Below are 6047 nucleotides of genomic sequence, written 5' to 3' on the forward strand. Positions count from 1 at the left end.
GGAGTCCCTTGGCACTGTCAAACCAGTTTCAGTTGCCACAGGAGCCAGCTTGGGTCTCGGAACCATCCTGAAATTCACCGAATTTCAGGAGCCCACCGGCCACTCCCTGCCACAGGACCCTGGAGAACAACATCGGCCCTTTTCCCTAGCAAAGAAAACTCACTAGCCCTGGTTCTTTATGGCAGATTGCAGGAGTCCCTTGGCACTTACAAACCAGCCCAAGTTGCTACTGGTGCCAGCTTGGGTCTGGGTACCGTTCTGAAAATCACCGAATTTCAGGAGCCAGCCGGCCACTCCATCCACAGGACCCAGACACCAACATCGGCCCTTTTCCCTCCAAAGAAAACTCACCAGCCCTGGTTCTTTATGGCAGATTGCAGGAGTCCCTTCGCACTGTCAAAGCAGCCTGAGTTGCCACTGGTGCCAGCTTGGGTCTGGGAACCATCCTGCCTATTGCAGAATTTCAGCAGCCAGCCGGTCACTCCCAGCCACTGGCCCCCAAACAAAACGTCAGCCCTTTTCCCTGGAAAGAAAACTCAACTGCCCCGGTGTTGCCTTAGATATTAGAACAGTGCACTGCAACAGTTTTATTATCCTTACGCTGCAGGGATCCCATACCTTCTAAGCTTCACACCTTCTTGATGCTTCTCGTGGAGCAGCTCCTCTGAGCAGTGACTCATCGGAATCCTTGCAGCAGCCATCTGACTCCTCTTCTTGCTACACGCTTTTATGGCTCTTGTTCTTAATTGGTCTCAGGTGTTCTTAATCTCTAGGATTTAATCACTGCTGCAACTCATTGAGGGGTAAGATTACATTCTACTGCCCCCCTACACCCTGGTCCTTGATGGCAGATTGCAGGAGCCACTTGGCACTGTCAAACCAGCCCGAGTTGCCTCTGGTGCCAGCTTGGGTCTGGGAAGCATCCTGCCTAACGCAGAATTTCAGGATCCAGCTGGCAACTCCGGCCCACAGGCAGCCAAACACAAGCCTCGGACCTGTTCCCTCGGAAAGGAAACTCACCAGCCCAGGTTCCTTATGTCAGTTGCCTCCTAAGCTGTACCCTGTAGCCGTGATCTCCACTGGACTGTCCAGCCCTTAAAGCCCTCTCCTTTTATCCCTCAACTCCTCCCTCTGCCCCTCAGGCTCTGTCTGTCACTCTCAAGCCCCCCCTATGCCCCTCAAGCCCCCTCTCAGCTGCCCCTCCGCTCCTGTGTGTCACTCTCCCCCCCTCAAGCCCCTGCAGTGCCCTTCGAGCTGCCCCTCAGCCTCTGTCATGTCCTGAAAGGACCCTAAAAAACCCTATCAATTCCCTAAAAAGGTCGTAGTTTTCAAAGTGTCCTAAACACCCCACAAAAACCTAAAAATAGCCTCAGAATATCCTAAAAATACCCTACTTTTAAAAAGCCCTTAAAACACCCCTAAAAATCCCCAGAGAACCTTTAAAAAAATCTCTAAATTGATCTTAAAGAGCTCTGAGAATACCCCTAAAATTTTTAAAAGGCCCTAATAAGACCCTAAAAAAACCCTCAAAATTTCCCTCAAAACCCCTAGAAATACCCTTGTCCTAAAAAGTCCTCCATATAACCTCAATAGTCCTAAAAATATTTAAGTAGTCCTAAAAAAGCCCCAAGATTACCCCAAAAAACCCCTAAAAATTCTAATTAGTAATAAGACAGCCCTCAAAGCACCCTAAAAATTACTTTTAAAAGCCCTAAGGGTATCCTAAACATTCCCAGAAAATTCCTTATAAACTCCTGTAAAAAAACCCCTAAAATATCCTTTTAAAACCCTGAAAAAAACCCTAAAATAGAGAAAAACTACCTAAAAAACTGCTTAACATCCAGCCCCTACCTGTAACTCTGTAGCTTCCAAATATCATCCCTACCTTTTAATTGGGGTAATTGCCTGCACCTGCTGGGAAGGTTCTGGGGCTGTCCCACCATTAGGGTTGCACCTGTATCCCAACAATGCTGGGTAGCCTGTGTCCTTTGCACCCCTAACCCTCAGTGCCAGCTCTCCACCTGTCAAGTCTCCCCCTGTCTTTGCCCCTCAGCCCACAATGTCTGTGTGTCACCCCAAGCCCCCCAGCATTGTCCCTCAGCCCCCTGACCTCCACGGTGCACTCTCCACCCAGGTAGGGGTGGTTTTTAGGGTGAGGTTAGGGGTGGTGTGAGGGCTGGTTCACCTGTCACCCTCAGGCACCCCCCACTTTGCCCCTCAAGGCACCCCCTGCCCCTCAACCTCTTTGTGTCACCCTCAAGTTCCCCACTGCAGCCTCTCAGCATCTCTGTGCCATGCTGGAGGCCCCCCTTTGCTCCTAAATGCCCCTTCTACCTCTCAGCTGCCCCCATGTCACCCTCCAGACCCCTCCCCTCAGCCCCCAGCCCCTGGTGACACCTGCAGCCCACAGACATTGTCCCTGCCTGTCTTATGTGGGCGTTGTCCTGCTGCGAGGGCAGCACTGTCCCCGTGTTCAGGCTCCCACCTGCTGCTGCAGGGAGTCACAGGTGGGCACTGGGGGGAGAGACGGATGGGGCAGGGGTGGGATGGGGAGAGGTGAAGGGCAGAGTGACGGATGGGGCAGAATGGGGAGGGTGAAGGGCAGAGTGAGGGATGCAGCCAGGCCAGGCTGGAAGTTTGAGTAGGATTGAGGAGCAAGAAGGGGACATTAGAGAAGAGGGCTGAGGGGAGAAGGAAAGGCTTAGGAGGGAGCAACCCCACATCTCCCACAACAAAGCTGCAGCAAAATAAAACAGTTTCCCTGGAAGAGTCAAACGCCTCCTGCAAACTGCCATCAGGAACCTGGACATGGGAGATTGTTTCTCAGGGAAGACAACGGAAGTTGGTCTCCAGGGGCCTGTGGCCTTGAGTGGGGAGCCATGGAGGGAGAGCCATGCCTTGACAGTTCTGAGTTCCTCTTGGGATGCTTTTTGCAGCTGCATTGTGCCTGGAGCTCTGGGCTTTGTGGTTTTCAGAACCCTAGCAGGCAGCCGGCCACTCCGCACCACAGGCCCCTGAACGCCAATGCTGGCCCTTTGCTGTGGGAAACAAAACTCACCAGTCCCGGTCCCTGATGTCAGTTTGCAGGAGCCACTTGGCACTGTCAACCTAGCCCGAGCTGGCACTGGTGCCAGCTTGGGTCTGGGAAGCATCCTGCGTATCGCGGAATTTCAGGAGCCAGTCGGCCACAGTCCCCCGAACACCTACGCCGGCCGTTTTCCCTGGCAAACAAAACTCAGCATCCCAGGTTCCTGGTGTCAGTTTGCAGGAGGAACTTCTTCACAGTGTCCACCCAGTGACCACTTGGTGCCTCCCTGCTAGCACCAACACTGCTGTCTGCAGGGGACACTCCTCTGTGCTTGAAGTGCCGAAGCAGATAGGTTGTGATCCCTGTCTTTGGAGAGACACGGCCAATGATGCTGAAGGACACTAGTAGACAATCCAGAGAGTATATAATCCAACATTTTATTAGAAGCTCCGGGGAACTCCCAGCCTCAGGGGATACAGCTCTGGAAAGCCCCCAAAGAGACTGGAGCAGCACCTTTTATTGAGGGGTGGAAATAAGGGAGGGATCCTGCTATCCACCAACGAGGGGATAAGGGGGAGTGAAACAAGGAGTAACTGACAAACAGAACAACACATCAGGGAACGTGGTAGGAAGGACCCCTGGCCCTTGAAGAATCACTCAATGCCCTTCGGGAAGCTTCTGGAGAAAGGGGATGGGGAGCCAAGTGACAGACAAGGTGCCAGGGAGGGGATATGAGGATTGACAGGGAAGTTTCCAGGGACTGGGGAGACCCGGGGATGGGACTGACATTTCAGGAAGGGGAGGCAACTTAGGGTGAAACCATAAACAGGGGAGAACAGGAATAAACCAAATGACACAACATAAAAGTGCCTGCCTTTGTCAAAGCGGCCCGAGTTGGCCGTGGTGGTAGCTTGGGTCTGGGAGGCATCCTGCGCAATGCGGAATTTCAGGAGGCAGCTGCCCACTCTGCTCTCTGCCCTCTCACAGCCACAGCTGCCTGGGATGGTGCCCATGCCCTGTGCTGCTGCCTGGGCCCAGCCCTGTGCGGTTCTGGGCTCCTGCTGGCCGAGTCCCCTGTCACTGCCCTGTGTCTTTCAGGAATCGCCTCTTTGGCTCATTCTTGGGTTTGCTGCTCCTGCCTAAAGTAATCATTAGGAGTATATGCCAATGTAAAGGTACAACTCAACACCAGGGTGTTTTTCTGTAGTTGAAAACTAAAACATTGTGTGACTGTTCAGAGACTCTGAAATCCAGGGTGAAAATGACAGCTGTGATATTTACAAATCCCAGAAATCCTGACATGGGATTTTTCTGGTCAAGGATTTGAATGCTAATGCAGAAATTACAAAAATGTTAAAAGTTGTTTTCATTGGCAACCCCTCTCAAATGCCATCAGCACACTTCCAAGGGACAGGGTATGACACTGGGGACAGTCCTTGGCACTTAATGGCTTCAGATCTGGGAGAGGAATGGTTTGCCCAGCTTCACCCAGGAGTTCAGGTTTTCCCAGGGCTTTGATTGACTGGTCATTGCAGGTAGCTTTCAGTAAATGCAAAAGGATGGAACAGCAGAACTTCTGGAGAAGGTGCCCTAGGCACAGGGAGAAAACCTTGAAAATTATTAACAGGCTCTGGAATACTTAAAAAAAAAAAAGAAAAATCAAAAAGAGATGTAGTGCTGCAACTTTTCAGACTCTTTGGGTATGGAGGAAATATTTGCCTTGTATCAGCTATGACACAGACAGACGGGCAGCACCTGGAGTGTTGAACATCACACACTGGGCTAGTGTTTCTCCCACAAGAACTGACAGAAGATCACATTTGTCGTAATGCGTTTTCTTCATTTGGCATATTCACTGTTTAATTTGTGGTTTTGCAATCCCTCTGTATTGTCCTCCCCCTGTCTTTGGAGTGGCACAAGCCCCCCATTTTGTATATAGTGTTTCTAAAATTACGCTTGCTCCCTCATTGTTATTCAGTTCAGTTAAGTGTTGGTTTTTCTGTTTCTTACCTGGCCACTCCCTGACAAGTTTCAAACCCCTCCCTTTTCCCAGCTGTCAACCCCTTCTGTCCCTACCCTTTCCCCCAGAACCTTCCTTACTCCTCCTTGCATTGAATGCCAATTCCTCCCCGAACCTGCCTTTCCCTTTAGAAACTTTCCTCTCAATTTCGTATTCTTCGAAACCCCATTGGTTTACTTAAGCTGTTCTCCTCCCTTGCAATCCTCCATTGGTTTACATATTGTATTCCCCACCTTATGTTCCACCCCCAGTTCTCCTGATTAGCTAGAGACTGTATCCTCCCCTGAGACTTGCCCCGTTTATAAGTAGGTGTCTGCCCTTGGTTCAGGGTCCTGGGACCCTGGACTCGGGGAGTTTTGAATAAAGTTAACCCAGTTCCATCCCAGGACACGTGCTGCTGCCTTTTTGCTCCTGTGACGAACCTCCACTGGTAGCTGAGATTCTGCGGAGCTTGAAAGGGGAATTTGTCATGCCCCTGTTACCACCTAGCCGGGACTTAGCACACCGCAACAACATTGAAACGAGTGTCTCTGAACAATCTAATCGATGAGGGAAACTCAGCAGCTGATGGTGTTGTGGTGCTACTGCCAATCCCTTCCATGAAGAAATCCTTTCAGGACTGACTAACAGCTTCTGCCTTCTGACAGAGACCAAGTGCTGCCAGCAGCTGCTCCAGGTGCTCCGGCCATCAGCCCCTGCAGGAAGGAGCACAGCCCCCAGTGCACGTGGGCTTTGGCTCCCTGTGGCACAGAAGCCCCCCGGGGGCACAGGTCTCTGGGGCAGGAGACGGGCACCAGCGCTGCCAGGGCTCGGGGGGTGGCAGCTCTGCTTGGCCGGGGACTCTGCCACAGCTGCTGATGTCAGCGCTGCCCGGGCCCCAGGGCTCAGAGCAGCATTGGTGCCCGGGCCCACCCGTTCCTTGTGCGTGTCACAGCCGCGGCTTTAGGATGGCCACCGGCCGGGACGTGTCCCAAGGAGGCCGTGCCAGCCTCCCTGGCA

Source organism: Geospiza fortis, unplaced genomic scaffold (genome assembly GCF_000277835.1).
Source record: "Geospiza fortis unplaced genomic scaffold, GeoFor_1.0 scaffold400, whole genome shotgun sequence".
NCBI lineage: Eukaryota > Metazoa > Chordata > Aves > Passeriformes > Thraupidae > Geospiza > Geospiza fortis.